A 19411-nucleotide genomic window follows, 5' to 3' on the forward strand; every position below is an offset into this window, starting at 1 on the left:
GCCTCGCAGTTAGGAGACCTGGGTTTGCTTCCCGGTCCTCCCTGTGTGGAGTTTGCATGTTCTCCCCGTGTCTGTGTGGTTTTCCTCCCACAGTCCAAAGACATGCAGGTTAGGTGCATTAGCGATCCTAAATTGTTCCTAGTGAGTGTGTGTGTGTGTGTGTGTGTGTGTGTGTGCCCTGCAGTGGGCTGGTGCCCTGCCTGGGGTTTGTTCCTGCCTTGTGCCCTGTGCTGGCTTGGATTGGCTCCAGCAGACCCCCATGACCCTGTGTTAGTATATATGGGTTGGAAAATGACTGACTGTTGTTTAGTAACAATAAATATCTCATATCCAAACTTTTATGGTCATTATTTTTCAAAATCATAAATGACAGTAAAAAAACACTGCAGTCTTAATAATGCACCCGACAGAGTGCTATATTGTAAGATATTGACATTAGTAGACTACCGTCGCAGATGTATTTTACGAATATACACTCCGTCTCCTACAGTCACTTTATCTTGACCGTCCACCTTTAGAAATTACTCCCACCTTTCTTTTTACATATCCATAATTCAACTGGCTAAAGTGGAACCTGAATGACAAATAACACCGATTAGCGATTTGCTGAATAAAAAGGTGATTGACCGCGACGTTTAAATTTGCGATTGGCCGATAAATGCCTGACGTACACAAATTTAATATATGATTGGCAGAAGTCGAAAATGATTTGTCACGCCCATTTTACTCCGGTCAGTCAGTCATTGTCCAACCCGCTATATCCTAAAAGAGGGTCACGGGGGACTGCTGGAGCAATATCTACCTGCCTTTGTTTGTATGAAAATGTACTATAAAAACACATGCTGTCAATCGAGCTCCCCTCTTTTACGGCCCCACTCTGTTATTGTTGTGGTGCGCGCCGAGTGACGTCATCCAGGGCGACGGAATCTGAAGCCACGCTACTGCAATGTGCTGGGCTCTGTGCGAGAGAAGAGCCTAGTATGCAGTTGTTTGTAAGTGAGACAGGAGGAAAAACGGCTTTAAAAAGAATCCAGTCGCTTGGAGAGAGTGCACGTGCCCTGGCTTTGAGGACGACGCCTTGTGGATTGTGAGTTTTCATTCTTTCCACTCAATTTGATTGAGAGGCGAGCAGCGCGTTCGTGTCCATCAGTTCCACACTGACTTTTGCTTGAGTGAATCCGCCGGTCTTTTCTGTTCACTTTTGCCCGTGTCTGCGGTCCACTTCACGTATCGCGTCCCATTTCTACTTCATATCACCCAGACTATTCACCGCTTGCTCGTATTCACTCCTTTCCGTTTATTCCCTTCAGTCGTTTCCTTCTCGAATAGACGATCTCAAAGAGACGGTAATTCCGCAGTCACACAGCGCTTTGATTTTTTGCTTCCCTTTCTTTTTTATCAGGCCGGGCTTTACGTATCCATCCATCCATCCATTTTCCAACCCGCTGAATCCGAACACAGGGTCACGGGGGTCTGCTGGAGCCAATCCCAGCCAACACAGGGCACAAGGCAGGGAACCAATCCTGGGCAGGGTGCCAACCCACCGCAGGGCTTTACGTATCTAGATATTGTATCTAGATATTGCATTACATCTTGCCTGAAGAAGGGGCCTGAGTTGCCTCGAAAGCTTGCATATTGTAATCTTTCTAGTTAGCCAATAAAAGGTGTCATTTTGCTTGGCTTTTCTCTACGTATCTAGATAGTAAAATAAAAGTGAACTGAACAAACAGGAGTGCGTGACAATGGAGAACAGTCTGATTTGGTACGAGCTGAGAACGAATACATAATGTACACTGGGAGACATTGGAGTGCTGCCGTGCTGTTAATTCTCAGTTAGTGTCTGTAGAAGTGTACTCTAAATTGAATGCTAATAACTGGCAAAGTCTGGCCACTGATATCGGTATGTTTATTTATGAACTTGCCTTAATATTCTGAAACCTGCTTAATCTAAAGTAGACCACAAATACATTTACATTCATTGTTTATTTGTAAGTAAGTTATGAACTTTCTAATTTTTTCAATTTAAACAGTATCAAATAGAACAAAATCACAAAACTTGAAACTTCAAGACTATTACATGTTTGTTGCTAAAGCCCAAACCAGTAATGAATGTTAAGGAGTATAATAGATTTGAATAGAGATCTGTGGTTAGTGTTACTGCCTTACAGCTCCATCAGACTAAATTTGAACCTTTGGCCTGTTTATGGTCAATGCAGTTTTCCATAGTTGGTTCCTGCCCTGTACAGATGCAGATGAACCCTACCAGGCACTATGGGTCACCCCCATGTACCACTAGGGACTCTTGGGTAGCATTCCTCTTCTGGGTAAAGTGCTCTTTGATTTAATTAAAATTAGGGATATTAGGTTTCTGACTTTAGTCTGGTGCAGTGCTCATGTACTTTGTACTTGTAAAAATTCTCTGATGCCTTTAACTGATTCCATTAACACGCATGCATGATTGTGTGAACCTTATGGAGCAAAAAAAAAAAAAAGAGAGAACACAAAATATCTGCAATGTGGAAGTTTTTTTTTTTTTTTTTTAACAATTAGTCACAAAAACCAAAGCCTAGCAGACTGTAAACTGTGAAAGTAAAAATGAGCACAGTGAAATTGTCTCTGGCAGTGCACAGTATCCGCCAACGTTACAGCAGACTCTAGCAAGGAGAAAAAAAGAAACGTTAAACAATAACCCGAAGGTTGTTAAAATAATACAAGAGCTTGCTCACTATATTGTTCTTGATTATAAACTACTGTTGATTGTTGATAACGTGAGATTTCGGTGCCTCCTGAATGTATTAGAACCCAAATCGAGCCCACATCACAGAGATCATCTTACCAAGGATGTACAAGTTTGTAAAAAGACATGTCGGCAAGTTATTGCATGACATAACAGCTGTCCGCTTCACCACTAACATTTGGAGCACCGATGTTTGTCTAATTTCTATCATCACCTTAACTGCAGAGTGGATAGATGAGAAATTCGAGTCTTGTTCAGAAAGTGGACGCCGCTTGAGACGGCCTTCCCCTTGCCCAAACACTAACCTTAAGGTCAATAAATAGGTCCCTGATGTTAAGTCACTATTTTAGGGCTAAAATGATAACAGAAATGTGAAACCTACTTATATACCTAATCTTAATTATTGTGAAAGAACCAAGTGGCGTCCGCTTTCTGAACAAGAGCCGAGAAATTCACTTTCTAGTGTGTTATGTTGCATGCAAAGCAGTTTTGAGGCTGCCGTACAGGTCACGCAATAGCAGATGAATGTCGGGAAGTGTTATGTGGATGTTGTGCTCCACAACAATGCCAAAAATATGATAAAGGGTATTGTTGATACTGGAGTCCCAAGCTTTTCCTTTGTTGCTTATACACAGCAGCTGATAGTAGCAGGGCGTGTTTTTTTGCACAGTGAAGTGTTGCAGCTTATGTGACAGTCAGGCATAAAATAGTTGGGCATTTAAGTATTCTGCTTTACAGCGCTCCAGCTAAAAGGATTTTCAGGATTGCCACTCTACTCGATTCAAAGTATCCCCATTTAATAGGCCATGTGATGCACTTCACTTAAAAGAAGTACTTGTGGGCCTGCCACTGTTTGATTTTTCTACTGTAGGTCACATACTCAATTTTTAATGAGGAAGCTAAACAATAAAATGCTAAGATGACTTACTTAAAATTAGAAAACTGATGAATTTCACGATTTAAACCATGCTACATATTGTCACATATTTGATTAACTTGGAAACATTTTGTTGCCTTCTATGATTTCTGTATTTGAAGAGTTTGTTTTGGACATGATAAACACCCAGTTGTCACTTTTTGCTTTAATCAATTAAATGAAACGCCGAAGGGTCACTTAACTTGCATATTAATTTTGGTGGATCATATTTCAAGTAAATGTATTCTTTATAGGCATGAAAAGTGTGCTTCTTTGGAAAACACAATATCCGATGCACGTGTTTTCTGACAGAATGTGACGGAATAGAAATCTGTGCGGTGCATCGCTTCATCATTGTTTGATAATGTGAAGCATTATTGGCACAGAGTTTTGTTATTTACATTAACACTGCAAGCAAGCACTGAACATAAAACTTACATGTTCATTTTATTGGTGTTTGTGTGTGCATCAATACTAACGACTGTGCGTTCAAATTGATTATTTTACTGGAGCAGTCCTATTTTTGTATTTATTTAAAAAAAATGTCACATTTTATATCCCAGTTCATTATTTTAATATTCCATATTCTCACTATTAAAAATTCATTCAATGGATTATATCTCAATTCTCTCTTATATAAAAGACAGATAGATAAATTCTCTTTTGAAACTACATGTTTTAGCAGTAGATTTTCACAAATTTGTATCCTGAAGATGACTGTTTAAGTACATTTGAAGAATTTAATTATTTCTCTGGGGTGGCTAATCAGTAAAAAAAAAAAAAAAAATCCTTAATTGACAAAATTTCTTTAAATATGTAGCATTTTGAAACAATCTGTTCAATTACATAAAATGTCTAAGTATCAAAAATTGTTGAATTCTATACACACAACTGGTATGCGTATAAAGCAGAGGCTCATTCGATACAAATTCAAGAAAGACTGAGGTACTAATTGTTGCTCCTCCTGTTCTTCATTCTGAAATTAGCTTCAAATTATCTTCTGTCTCTCCTGTTATTAGGTCAAGTCTACGTAACCTTGGGGTTATTTTTGACCAGTCCCTGACGCTTGATGCATATATAATATCAGTCAACTACTCATGTTTCTTTCATTTAAGTAATCTTTCTAAACTAAGAAATGCCGTTTCCAAGTCAGAATTGGAGATGCTTGTTCATTCTTTTATTTCCTCATGACTTGATTACTGTAATGCTCTCTATACGGGTCTGAGCAAGTCCTCTCTCTCTCTCTCTCTCTCACGTCTTCAGTCTGCCAGGCTCCTAACCCGCACCATCTGGAATGATCATATCACTCCCATTTTGTACACACTGCACTGGCTCCCAGTGTTTTATAGAATTCACTAGGGGGCTCCGCCCCCTGCTCGCTTCGCTCACCAACCCCTGGTGTTGGGAATGACAAAGAGCGTGATGTAGGAATGAGATATAGAAGAGTGTGACGGTGTAGATGATGCAAATAGAAAGCAAACAATAAAGTGTGTGGCACAGTGTAAAGGTTTATTTGAAAATTTCTTTGTACACGCCGTTTAAGTGTAAAAGGTAATTCCAGGTCAGAACTTGTAAGGTCAATGAAGATGGTTATTGTTGTGATCAGAGTCAAGTTTGTCAGAGCTTAGAAAGAGTTGTGTCTCTCCAGGAAGTAATGGAATGACTTGGGTATTTATGTTTTCCACATTAATATTTTTTGGACATAATATAGTGCGTTGTGTTAAAAGGGGCATTTGGTGTAATGAGATTGCTGTTCCAAATCTCTCTGTAACTAAGTCGTCGCAGATAAAGGCTTGAGGAATTGTAATAATATGTGGCTGAAGTCCATCTGTATTGGTGAGTGTACAATCTCTCAGTTGTAATAAGCAATTGTTATGATCTGGTTCTGGACATCGTATCTTTTTTACTAACTGTATCTTTTGAAAGCAATGCCAATTGTCTGCGTATTTTAAGGTGCACTGAACAATAGCTGAGCGCATGGCATCTGGAAGAATAGCTAATCACTGTCTTAAATCTCCTCCTCATAAAAGTACCTTTCCTCCAAAGCGAATATTATTATTCATAAACGTTTGTAGAAGTTTATGAATGGTGTTGAGTAAGTGACTTCATGCCATTGTACATTCATCAATAATTAACATTTTTTCAAGACGGATGTCACGTGTAGTGCCACCGTTAATGTTCATAGTGGATACCGATTTGTAGGATCTAATGCAGTTGATAAAGATTTTATGTTTTGCTTGTGCCGTTTGAGAGGCGCGTTGTTGCATGTGTAGTATTTGGGACGTGTTGTTTTGGAGCTGTAATCGATTTGCCTGTGCTGTGTGAGAAGCCCGTTGTAGCCTTCCTTGCCGTTAACGTATGTCTGAGACGGGAGGTGTTTCGTTTTGAATCCGTGCCTGTTGCGATGCAGCACTTTGATTGATAGATTGCGTCATCTGGATCTAGGATGTAGATTTGTGCATATTTGCGTTGTTGATTTGTTTCAGGGTGCACTGTTCCAATGCGATGCAGTATTTGTGCACATATGGGAAAGCAGTATGGGCCATTGCCTTTTGGTGGCCTGATATTTACTCCGGTAGATGCAAAAGCAAATGAACTATTGTAGGATCTAATGCAGTTCATAAAGTTTTTACTTTTAGGTACATTGTTAGTTAGAAGCTTTAGTTGAGCTTTGCGTTTTTGGAGTCGAGACATTTTTTCTTTTAGAAATATGGATAAGTAATAAGGAGTATTGCACTCACTGTTAATATGGAGCCTTTTCTGCGGTTGAACGGTTAATAGTGCCTTATTGTAATGAGATCCACCTATGCTGCATAGCCGTCTATTTTGTTGTTTCTTTCGTGTTCGTGTGTTTGTTCCTGTTATCCTTTCCTTTTCGTTTTGTACCCGTGACCATGTATTCATGACTTGTTTCTTTCTCAGCATGCGAAATATGGATAAGTAATAAGGAGGATCGCACTCACTGTTAATATGTTTCCTTTACTGCAGTTGAACGGTTAATAGTGCTTTATTGTAAGGAGATCCACCTATGCTGACACCTATGCTGTCTAGTGTGAAGGTGTTGACGTTCACTTTAGAATATGTGGCTTTGGGTGTCACTTCTTATGGATGTGTGTGTGTGGGGGGGGGGGGGGGTGAGGATTGTTGTTGCGCGAGCGTCTTCTTTCTTTTTGTGTTCCTGTGTCTTGTTGAATCCCCCTCTTGGTGTGTGTCCTGTCCGGTCCCTGTAGGGGGGTGGGGGGTGGGGGGGGGGGTGGCCTTGCTGTTGTGCACGAGCCTCTTTTTTTTTTTTTGGGTCTAGTTTCGTGTGCAATGTGTTTCGTGCTTTGCCTGCGTTTGACTACTTTTTTATGTGCCTTTTCCTTTTTTCGGTGCTCGTTGCGCTTCATTTGTTTGACTCCTTTTTTCTCTTTTTTCTGTGATCACTCCTTTTTTCTGTGGTCTTGTCCGCCTCTCGCGGCCCCTCATCCGCCTCTCGCGGCCTCTTTTGTCCCCCTCTCGCGGCTCCTCATCCGCCTCTCGCGGACTCTTTTTGCGCCTGCGCAGTACGTCTTTTTGCGGCTACGGCCCATGGCCGGATGTCCCTGCGTCCATCCGGTTTAGCATTCTCGGTTAGTAATATGGATTTTAAAGTTTGGTACTTACTTTGAGAGCTTTGCATGGACAGGCTCCTGAGTACTTAACCAGACTGCTCCAACGCTATACAGCTTGTCTGGCTCTTAGATCGGGGCAAGAGGGCCTTCTCGTTGTCCCACGCACTTGGCTAAAAACCCGTGAAGATTGTGCCTTTCAGTCTGTGGCACCAAGACTATGGAATAGCCTGCCTTATAGTCTGCGTGCAGCCAAGTCTGTCGATTCTTTTAAAAAATAACTGAAAACTTTTCTTTTTAAACAGGCTTTAATCAGTGCTGAGTAGTTCCTGTTTATTTATTATTTTTATTGGTTTTGTTTATGTTTTGTTTTAACTGTTGTATTTGTATTGTGTTGCTGTTCAGCACACTGTAACCTTTTGTCTGTGAAGGGCGCTATATAAATAAACTACTACTACTACTACCGCTCAGACATAACTTCTTCAAGAATAGTGTATATGTTCACAGATGTTCTGGATGCTATTTAATAAAAACAATATTAGAATTTATATTGCATTCTAACTACTAAGGTAGATCACATTTTGCCTAAACTTTCTGATTGGATGGTAAAGTCCGTGGCTGGTCCACCGATTCTCTTTCAGTGCTCTGACTGTTCGATCTGTTGTCTGTGGGTCTGATGACTAGATGCTACTCACGCAGTCCGCACACACCCAAGGCTTCTTTTGAGTCGAGAGCAATGGTTTCACTTGTGTTATCTGCTGGAGAATACATTTTTAGGAAGCAGTGACTTTTCACTTCAAATTCGTCAATTATGTAGTGCACTGTTAAGCGGATGTAAAGATTGGTTGTCCCCTGTTGACCACAGGTCTGTTGTTTTAATAATATTGTAGTTTTGCTATTTCAGATTCATCTTCGTCTTTGCATTTTCTGTACAGTTCAGGAAGTTTGTGCACAAAGGCAACTTGTATCTCCGGTTGAGTTGTTTGGTTTTTTTCTGAACTTATTTTGCTGTCCTCCTATAGAAGAGTCTGTTTTCAAATACTGTTTTGATGAGTGTGTGTACATGTGCATATGTTATGTGCAGTAGAAGTACTAAGAGTGACCGGCATCACTCTTACTTGTACTTAAGAGTAGGGGATCTTATGGGGAATATTGTGGGATTACTAGCAGTTGGGCATCACTTGAGTCTTTATCTGAATAGGATCTCCCTATGTATGTGTGTAAGTGCAGCGCTGTGGGGTGATGGACCGTGGTAGGCATCACACATGTGTACCTGTATATGTGGAATCTTAATGAGTCCTATTGTATAAGTACTAATGAATGACTGACAGTGTAGGCATCGCTCATAATTAGTGCTTGTTTAGATAGGAACGGTTTCTGTGGGTTTTAGTTTTCAGGTGAAGAATTAGGCCAACCCATAGTGAATTTCGTAAAAAGTATTATATTAGCATTCTGCACTCAGATATTTAAATACATATTTAAGGCAGCCATCTTCCACTAGAATGGCAGAGGCAAGCAGGCTAAAGCTAATAAATGGAAACCTGTAGTGCAGATAGAGGAAGTAGAAGCTGATTCAGGTGTGCCATAAAGTGGAAGGTAAATGAAAGTATTAAAAGTAAGATTAGGTGTGAAGAAGACCTCTGCTGTTAGATGTTTACTGGTTTGTGTTATTGGTAATAAAGTATGAGGCAGCAAAAAGGAAAGTGGCAGAAAGTGAAAATGAGGTGCTGTGTGAATGTTTAAAATTGGTGTTGAAGAGATGTAACAATTGGCAAGAAAAAACATGAGGTGCTAGTAGGGCTTGGCAATAAAACGATAACAATTATTATTGCAAAATACCCGCGCTTCGCAGCAGTGAAGTACTGCTTTAAAATTTTAAATAATAAACTGGGGGAAAATGTACCAATAATTATTTGTTAAGGATCTCTTTGTATACCACGTTGTCAGTTCGCCCCTCCGGTTGTAATATGACCAAGCTGTGCGCTGAGCTTACTCTTGAGCATGCAACGTATAGTTGGCCATGTGAAAAGCAATCTTGTCTCAAATCAATGCCAACCTTTTGTAGGGTCTGTCCCTGAGACTTATTAATTGTTATTGCAAAGCAGAGCCTTACTGGAAATTGGAAGCGTTTGAATTGAAATGGGAAATCAGAAGGGATGCGAGGAATAAAAACTCTCTTCCCTGAGCCACCGCCAGTAAAAATAGTTGCCTCAATTAAGTTCTTTTGCAGGCATGTGACCTGAAGTCTCGTGCCATTACAAAGTTTCGGTGGCTGTAAGTTTCTCAGTAAGATTATTGGTGCCCCAACCTTCAAAATTAAATTATGCTCAGGAGTGCCTGGAGGATTCAGAGTGTGGACCGAGCTGCAGGCTATGGACGTATATATGTACGTACAGTGGTGTGAAAAACTATTTGCCCCCTTCCTGATTTCTTATTCTTTTGCATGTTTGTCACACAAAATGTTTCTGATCATCAAACACATTTAACCATTAGTCAAATATAACACAAGTAAACACAAAATGCAGTTTGTAAATGGTGTTTTTTATTATTTAGGGAGAAAAAAAAATCCAAACCTACATGGCCCTGTGTGAAAAAGTAATTGCCCCCTGAACCTAATAACTGGTTGGGCCACCCTTAGCAGCAATAACTGCAATCAAGCGTTTGCGATAACTTGCAATGAGTCTTTTACAGCGCTCTGGAGGAATTTTGGCCCACTCATCTTTGCAAAATTGTTGTAATTCAGCTTTATTTGAGGGTTTTCTAGCATGAACCGCCTTTTTAAGGTCATGCCATAGCATCTCAATTGGATTCAGGTCAGGACTTTGACTAGGCCACTCCAAAGTCTTCATTTTGTTTTTCTTCAGCCATTCAGAGGTGGATTTGCTGGTGTGTTTTGGGTCATTGTCCTGTTGCAGCACCCAAGATCGCTTCAGCTTGAGTTGACGAACAGATGGCCGGACATTCTCCTTCAGGATTTTTTGGTAGACAGTAGAATTCATGGTTCCATCTATCACAGCAAGCCTTCCAGGTCCTGAAGCAGCAAAACAACCCCAGACCATCACACTACCACCACCATATTTTACTGTTGGTATGATGTTCTTTTTCTGAAATGCTGTGTTCCTTTTACGCCAGATGTAACGGGACATTTGCCTTCCAAAAAGTTCAACTTTTGTCTCATCAGTCCACAAGGTATTTTCCCAAAAGTCTTGGCAATAATAGAGATGTTTCTTAACAAAATTGAGACGAGCCCTAATGTTCTTTTTGCTTAACAGTGGTTTGCGTCTTGGACATCTGCCATGCAGGCCATTTTTGCCCAGTCTCTTTCTTATGGTGGAGTCGTGAACACTGACCTTAATTGAGGCAAGTGAGGCCTGCAGTTCTTTAGACGTTGTCCTGGGGTCTTTTGTGACCTCTCGGATGAGTCGTCTCTGTGCTCTTGGGGTAATTTTGGTCGGCCTGCCACTCCTGAGAAGGTTCACCACTGTTCCATGTTTTTGCCATTTGTGGATAATGGCTCTCACTGTGGTTCGCTGGAGTCCCAAAGCTTTAGAAATGGCTTTATAACCTTTACCAGACTGATGGATCTCAATTACTTCTGTTCTCATTTGTTCCTGAATTTCTTTGGATCTTGGCATGATGTCTAGCTTTTGAGGTGCTTTTGGTCTACTTCTCTGTGTCAGGCAGCTCCTATTTAAGTGGTTTCTTGATTGAAACAGGTGTGGCAGTAATCAGGCCTGGGGGTGGCTACGGAAATTGAACTCAGGTGTGATACACCACAGTTAGGTTATTTTTTAACAAGGGGGCAATTACTTTTTCACACAGGGCCATGTAGGTTTTGATTTTTTTTCTCCCTAAATAATAAAAACCATCATTTAAAAACTGCATTTTGTGTTTACTTGTGTTATATTTGACTAATGGTTAAATGTGTTTGATGATCAGAAACATTTTGTGTGACAAACATGCAAAAGAATAAGAAATCAGGAAGGGGGCAAATAGTTTTTCACACCACTGTAAGTAGGATTCAGTTAGCGTTGGGAACCCGCGTACCAAATGTCTTGAAGATGGACCCATTAAGTAACAAAGACTGTTGGAAAGTTCAATTTGGCAGCCGACAGTGGTGTCATACCACCGAAATAAGTACGTACATCGGTTTCGGTTAGCGCAGGTTAAGCTGCCTACCAAATTTCGTGACGGTGGGGCCATAAATAAGAAAGTTTAACATGGCGCACGTTGTCAACCATTATGACTGTTGCGTGTAGAATTTCGAAATGCAACCTGCTTAACTTTTGTAAATAAGCTGTAAGGAATGAGCCTGCCAAATTTCAGCCTTCTACCTACACGGGAAGTTGGAGAGTTAGTGATGAGTGAGTCAGTGAGGGCTTTGCCTTTTATTAGTATAGATGTATGTGTGTATGTATACTGTATGTGTGTGTGTGTACATATATGTGTATGTATTTATATATATATATATATATATAGCTGTACCCGGCCACACGTTGCTGTGGCTCAGTCTGGTTAAATTGAAAAGAAAGAAAAGAGAAAGCGCACGTTTCTAATATGCTTAATTTCACAATGCTTGTGGGTATACAATATTTTTTGTTGTTCCATTGTCTGCGCAGAATGTTAGACTGAATAATATTGTTAAGTTCATAAACGTCTTTGTTTTTGGCCGCAAGAATAGCTCGTTCACTCAGCCAATCGTTATTCTTTTAATTGGTTTGAATATTGGGAAATACTTTTTCAACCAATTCTTCTTTTGACGTCACTAAATTGCAGAAGTTATGAGGCAATGAAATTCGTCCTGAGGTCAGATCAACCAGCACCTTTCCATTCCCAATTTCCAGATTTCTCCAACCCCGTTATTGACAGTTTGCATTATTTGATCGTAAATGCCTTTTTGCTGAAGCGTTAGCTTAGGAATATTTGATTGCACATACGACAAAAGATCACCCGTGTTGTAATTTTGTTCACGATGCAATTCTACATCGAACAAAGCAGCAGCAGATTGATTCGGTGATGGCATTCCCAATTGATTGAGAACTTTGTTCGCGATTTCTAAGCACAAATCTTCAATCATTATCACCGCTTGGTTGTAGATTTCTGCTGTGAAATCCATGTTTATATTTGAATTTTACTTGCGTATTCGTCGGAAAATATCTTCAGCCATGTGCAATTTATATTTCTCCCATAACTGTGTTGGAGATGAAGGAGAGCAGACGGTCAATATGATTGCAAACAATGCACGAATTTGATTTGAATGTGACGTGTTGCACGCGTCATTAATGTATACATCCCAGTGTCGGTCGTTCTCCAATAAATTCAGAGCTTGACATGTACTTCGGAAAGTGGCATGTGTAACGCCGTTGACAATTCTCAATTGCTGGAAAGACGTTGGACCGGGCACATTTACCAACAGCATGTGAACAAAGAAGCATTCATCTTGATTGGGATGCACGGTGTACAGTCTGCCTATCGTAGTTTCTTTGAATATGCCAGGTTGTCCGTTGACTCGCTCTCCTCGTTTGCGTTGTTCAAATGATTTTCTACTCGCATTCCATATGTAATACGTAGGCACTTCTGAATACAGCAGTGTTTTCGCAAAACACGTCATTTTGACATAACGTAAAGAAAGCAGTTAACGTTGTAGCCGGTGGATTCAGGGCTATTTGTTGCACATTTGCAGCTGTGAAATAAAGGCATTGTCCATTTTCTAGATGTACTGCTAAGTGAACAACATCTGGACTTCGTTCATGTATGGGAAATGAAAGAATTTGCCATACAGCTTCATTGCTGCTTATGTATCTTCCAGCCTAATACTGTGCGATTTCATCGATATGTATGACTGCATTCCTATCACTTCTTCCTGGTTGCACGCCAAAAACTGCCATGTCGCTGCCTTTATTCACGTACTTACAAATGTATTTGATCGAAACATTGAAATAGAATCGTAAAATATTTAGTATAGCGTGTGTTGCTTTTACATCCAACAGATGGTGCTGTGCTTTCAAAAAAAAACATGTTTTTACCTGTCACAGGTGTGACATCTATATAATATGTATATAAAAACACGCACGTATTCAAATGCAACGTTGTGTCAAAATTTCACCAGGGAGAATACACCAGAATCTGTATGATTTAATTGTTGCTGTGTGTCTTCATAAACTATGGGAGGTTTGTAAGGAAACAAAGCATGAAGGAAACGAAGCTGCTCTTCGGTGAGGTTGAATTTTTTATCAGCGTTTAAACTGTCATAGACATGAATTACAGCACCATCATAATAGGTACACACCCAGTGAGTCACTTGTTCAGTAGCTGCAGAAGGTAATATTTGAATATGTTTTGCATTTTGTGGAATGGGCATTATAGGTATGTCAGGAGTCCACATTAGCAAAACCTTTTGAGGTTGGAAATTGTATGCGCAGCTAAAATTTCGTTGAATTTGCTCATGTGATCTGTTGATAAATAATCATTATTTACCAACTCATTCATTGCAAAATCTGACAGTGGTAAGATCACTCCTTCCATAACACTAAACACAAACACTAAGTAGACACTAACACTAAAAAAACGGCAACACCGCCGGGAAGAACACTAAATGAGATAAAGTAAAAGTCTACTCAACTTCTTTATTATAACTGCTTTATTGTAGCAGGTGAGGGGACGCTGGCGCACGCTTGTTGTCTCCGCTCCTCCCTGTTAACAACACGTTTCGCAAAATTCGCCTTAATTCTGCACTTTCTTATGCTTGTTTTATTTAGTTTATTGTACGTATAGTTCGTGGATACAGCTGACTCGAATTGCTTGGATTTGGCTTGATATTTACAGATTTTATGGACTCCACTTTACTGGGAAGAGCCGAGTCTGTGGATCATGGGACGAGACCTACGAACATTTCTTTGTACCTGGCGATCTAGCACCTCGGGATGATCTGTCTCCGTGATTATATACGCAATGCTGATCTGCTCCCGTTTCATCTTACAGTACCCTACGACCGGGAACTGATCTGATGTTCATTCTAACCTGGCTTATGGCTTCGGGGCTATCACGCCTGAAATTACCAAGCGTTATTGTTTATGGCTGTGTATTGGAACATCCAAATCCTGCTTCCTCCTCCTGCTGTGCTTTCTGCTGCTTGCTATCGTCGCTCACCTATGCTACCACACCCACCTGTCCTACCGGCTCCGTTGTGCTGTGCTGCTTCTACACTGCTGTCAGCTAAGTATCACTCACTATTTTAGCGCTTTGAGTACTGAGAAAAGCGCTATATAAATGTAATGAATTATTATTATTTATTATTAAACACTAAAGTACAAAAACAAAGTAGAAAGTAACACTAAACCGCAACACCGCTGGGAACACCAGCACACCGCATCTACTAAACACTAAGAAACACTAAGTAGAAACACTAAAGGCAAAAATTCTATTCAGTAAGTACCGCGTCTACTAAACAGTAAATCAGTAAAGTAGAAAGGACGGCAAGACGGCGTCAGCTGCGGAGCTCATCTCGGAGCGAAATGAAGTGAATGAAATGAGGTGAATGGGAGGGGAGATGATCACGTGACTCCAACACCCGCCTTAACTCTCCGTCCCTCCACAAACACAGCCACACGGATCCAAACTCTCCTTTATATATATATATATATATAGAAGGTGATAGTACTAGCCCCGTCCATGTTTTGAACAACAACATGAAAAGCCAATGATAATGAGAATAGCACTGAGTTAATCCAATCATGTGGCTAGAATAGAGTTACAGCCATGTCAGGTTAGGTTGAAGCACACAACATGTAGAGTAGCAGCTGGCAACTGGACACATGCTAATGCTTGGACTGCAGAAACCGTGCATATGTCAGGAGTGATGAGTTAGATAAAAGAGAAAATGATGACAGAAAAAGTGAATGAAATCTCAAAAAAAAAAAAATCTGCATTACTGAAGAAGATGCCCCAACGGACACCGTCCAAGGCTCAAAAGATGAGGATATTGTTGAAATAAGGTCAGAGGAACTGTAAAGTATGGAGAGATATTGACTATTTAAAGTCAGACAAGAAGCATGCACTGCAAATTGTGTCGAAAGCATGTTCCCACAAAGACAGCTATTACGACTAATTATTTGTACAGTGCTGTCCTTTGGAGCAGACACAATGCACGACTTTACAGTCCCAGGCCCCAGTAAGTGCTGCACTAATGGGGGTTTCTTGAAAGCTGCTTGAATGTCTACTGAGGATGTATACAGAATGTTTTTTTTTTTGTCTATTTGTGGGGAGTGTTTTCCAAACATTTCAAACAGTTTGAATCTATGCAAAGGAAATGATACAGTATAGAGGTAGTTTTTCTGAGATTTTATTTTGCATTAATACCTACTTTATTTATTTGGAACTGATTAAAGAATTTACGTTGTGTTCTCCTGTAAAACTTGAAAGCTTTAAGGTTTTAGTTTTATGATTTTATTTTATTTATTTGGAGTTGTCTAACAAATTTAGTGTGCTGTCCTGTAAACCTTGAAAGCTTTTGGCTGGTCAGAATTGAAACTTTTTATTTTGTTTTACCTTTTCTGTTTATCTGGAATTGACCAAAGAATTTATTTGTGAATTTTGTTTCTGTTCTCCTGTAACACTTGACGCTTTTCATTGGCCACAATTAAGGTTTTATTTTATTATACAAGTATTTTATTTGAAATACAGTTGTATAATGTTCTACAGTACATTTGGCATGTTCAACTTCTGACAGAAAATAATATTTAAACCAACATTAACCTTGTGATATCTTCACATCTCTGTTAGGAGTAAAAAGGAACATATTCGCTTGATAGAAATAGTGATGTATTTTATATTGTGATATATATCGATATTGACTGATATGAAAGAAAATTATTGTGATAAAATTGTTTCCCATATCATCATTCATAGGTGCTAGCATGTAGAGCAACCACTGCTAAACAGAAAGCAGAGAAAGCAGGGGTAGAAAGGACTGTAAGCCACCCACAGCAAAAGTTAGGGCAGCAGTAGTGAGATCTGACTGGAACCCATAAACATGGTCAGGAGACATGCCTGAGGCTGATGAGAGCTCGGATTAAAACAGTGGCAGAGTGAGTTTGAACAAAAGAAGAGGGACGACTGGAAAGAATAAGAGCCAACGGCATTTCCTTCCTTTCTTCTCCACTGCACCACATTCTCTGTGCAATTCTGATGTCTATTCAGTATTTCTAAAATGAAAATGAAATCAAATAGAAGACAAAGCAGCTAATGTGTTTGCTGCAGGGCATAACGCGAAGTGAGTAAAGGAAATGTGGAGTTAAAATGAGACTGGGGAAAAGAAAGAAATGCAAGTGGCTTGGGTGTATAAGTTTTGAAAAAATGAGTGCAAGAATGATCACATTGGAAGGAAAGTGCACTGGTTTGGTTTGAATTAAACAGGACAAGCGGAGAAAAGGTGTTTTTTCTTTTTAAACCTAATCCCCCATAGCCCGCCTAACAGTACCCCCCCCCCCCCCCCCCCCCCCCCCATCATCCCCAAGTACCTCTGCAACTACACTACTTCTTTTTTGGGTTTTTATGGGTTTTGATTTGGTGCAGGAAGAAGTGAGTGCATAAGATAGAGTGAAGTACATGCACGAGACTGGTTACAACTAAAGCATTGGAATGAAGTGGCACTAGTAGCCAAGCTGTTCCTATGGATGCCCAGAAACAAAGTTTGAGTGTTGGCACCAGGCTGACACCTAAGAAGAAGGAGAGGTACTGAAACTGCTTTGTCACCTTCCACTTTTGCAGACCTGCCCACAGAGCATAACAAAGGCAATGAAAACAAAGGATCAAGACAAAAAGTCCTGAAGAAGAACTGAAGAGACAACAGAAGAAGACGACACATACTGTTGTTTAAGTGAGTAACAAGTCCACTAGTCATACAATAATGAGACTAGTCATGATAGTAACAGATTTAGAAAGAACACTTTAGACCTAGGGCATTCCAATAAATTGATGTCAATTAACATATTAAGATAGATAGATAGATAGATAGATACTTTATTAATCCCAATGGGAAATTCACATTCTCCAGCAGCAGCATACTGACACAATAAATAATATTAAATTAAAGATTGATAATAATGCAGGTGAAAAACGGACAATAACTTTGTATAATGTTAAATGTTAACGTTTACCCCCCCGGGTGGAATTGAAGAGTCACATAGTTTGGGGGAGGAACGATCTCCTCAATCTGTCAGTGGAGCAGGACAGTGACAGCAGTCTGTCGCTGAAGCTGCTCTTCTGTCTGGAGATGATACTATTTAGTGGATGCAGTGGATTCTCCATAATTGATAGGAGCCTGCTGAGCGCCCTTCGCTCTGCCACAGATGTTAAACTGTCCAGCTCCATGCCAACAATAGAGCCTGCCTTCCTCACCAGTTTGTCCAGGCGTGAGGCGTCTTTCTTCTTAATGCTGCCTCCCCAGCACACCACCGTGTAGAAGAGGGCGCTCGCCACAACTGTCTGATAGAACATCTGCAGCATCTTATTGCAGATGTTGAAGGACGCCAGCCTTCTAAGGAAGTATAGTCGCCTCTGTCCTTTCTTGCACAGAGCATCAGTATTGGCAGTCCAGTCTAATTTATTATCCAGCTGCACTCCCAGGTATTTATAGGTGTGCACCATCTGCACACAGTCACCTCTGATGATCATGGGGTCCATGAGGGGTCTGGGCCTCCTAAAATCCACCACCAGCTCCTTGGTTTTGCTGGTGTTCAGTTGTAGGTGGTTTGAGTCGCACCATTTAACAAAGTCATTGATTAGGTCCCTATACTCCTCCTCCAGCCCATTCCTGATGCAGCCCACGATAGCAGTGTCATCAGCGAACTTTTGCACATGGCAGGACTCCGAGTTGTATTGGAAGTCCGATGAAAACTGTGCAAACCTCTTAGGTATGCAAAAAGTTAGGGCAAATTTTCGAGCCCATAAAGTATGGATTTTAATTATGTACAGTGGCATAAAAATGTTTGGCCTGCCTTGCTTAAAATGGCTTTTACTATGAATAGTTAAGCAAGCAGAAGATGAATTGATCACCAAAAGGAATAAAGTTCAAGATTGCACATTTTGCATTAGCATTTTATGCACGATTATTGTTTTTGTTTTTTACAATTGTACAGTGAAGAAAAGAACGGAGCATCATGCAAAAGTTTGGGCACCCCAAGATATCTGAGGGCTCAGATAACTTTTCCCAAGGTCTCAGATCTTCTACTAACTTAAGTATTCACAGTAACAGATGTGTTAAGCAAGGGGGGGCTCAAACTTTTGCTTGCCAGTGTATTATCATTAATACATAATTAAATATGTGATGTAACTTCTACCTGTTCATTTACTCTGTTTATTTGCCTGAGTTTACAGACGTAGAAAGGAATGGGGAGGAGTGCTATACGACCTGACCATGGAGTGGTGAGTGTATGGGATTTTAGGCATCTTATGAAGGTCTACATAGTAAAGAATATAAAGGGGAAAACAGGGTCACCAGAGGACCCTACATGACAAAACAGGCCATGATTTGATACTTTGATGATCCCACTTAACTGCACAGGAGCCAGTTTTCTGGGTGAGTCCATGGGTGCCGACTGACTTTTGTATTCTCAGTGCTGCAGTATAAATGGTACCGTGATGTTGCCTGTTGGACACCTCCTTAATAATAAAACAAATATGCTGTCGACCTGCTTCCCTCCTGCCTGCTCTTTTATTTCTCTCGCTATTCTCACCCTGTCAATGTCTTAGTAATTAACCCCTTTCCTCCTGAGCTCAAACACTTTGCTTCTTTGCTATGAAAGCACTGCTAATTATGCCTCATCCACTGTCAGTCAACTCTCTAGTAAAGGTGCCCTCACAAAAAGAGCTTTTCTCTGCTTTCCATCCCGCCATAGCTGTCCATGCAGCAGCAAGACATGTCACAATCTATTTGTAGCACAGGATACCGGCAAAGTGCTATAAACGGGTTCCTAACAACATTGTCATAAGCACTTTATGCACTGCAGACGAGCTGTGATTAAAATAAGTAGAAATAATAAGTGTAGAGTAGCTTGTAAGGAGTTGAACCCTTTTCTGTGGCTGATTGTATGGCTTGCTGTCGAAATAAGGACTTGTGCACCTGATGATCAGACAGGAGTGTGTTGCTGACACTTCTCTTTTGTAGGG

At 40.4% G+C, this 19411-nt stretch overlaps 1 protein-coding gene and 1 long non-coding RNA gene across 2 annotated transcripts in view; one reads left to right on the forward strand and one right to left on the reverse strand.

Annotated features, from left to right (window-relative positions):
- The window catches only part of LOC114668567 (zinc finger protein 883-like), a 249222-nt gene that overhangs the window by 40105 nt on the left and 189706 nt on the right, over positions 1-19411 (reverse strand).
- LOC114642345 (uncharacterized) lies at positions 886-19042 on the forward strand. The gene is made up of 3 exons (XR_003714498.2): positions 886-1087; positions 17012-17120; positions 18620-19042. It is a non-coding gene; the product is annotated as an uncharacterized LOC114642345 (long non-coding RNA).

The sequence above is a fragment of the Erpetoichthys calabaricus genome, chromosome 1 (genome assembly GCF_900747795.2).
Source record: "Erpetoichthys calabaricus chromosome 1, fErpCal1.3, whole genome shotgun sequence".
Classification (NCBI taxonomy): Eukaryota; Metazoa; Chordata; class Cladistia; order Polypteriformes; family Polypteridae; genus Erpetoichthys; species Erpetoichthys calabaricus.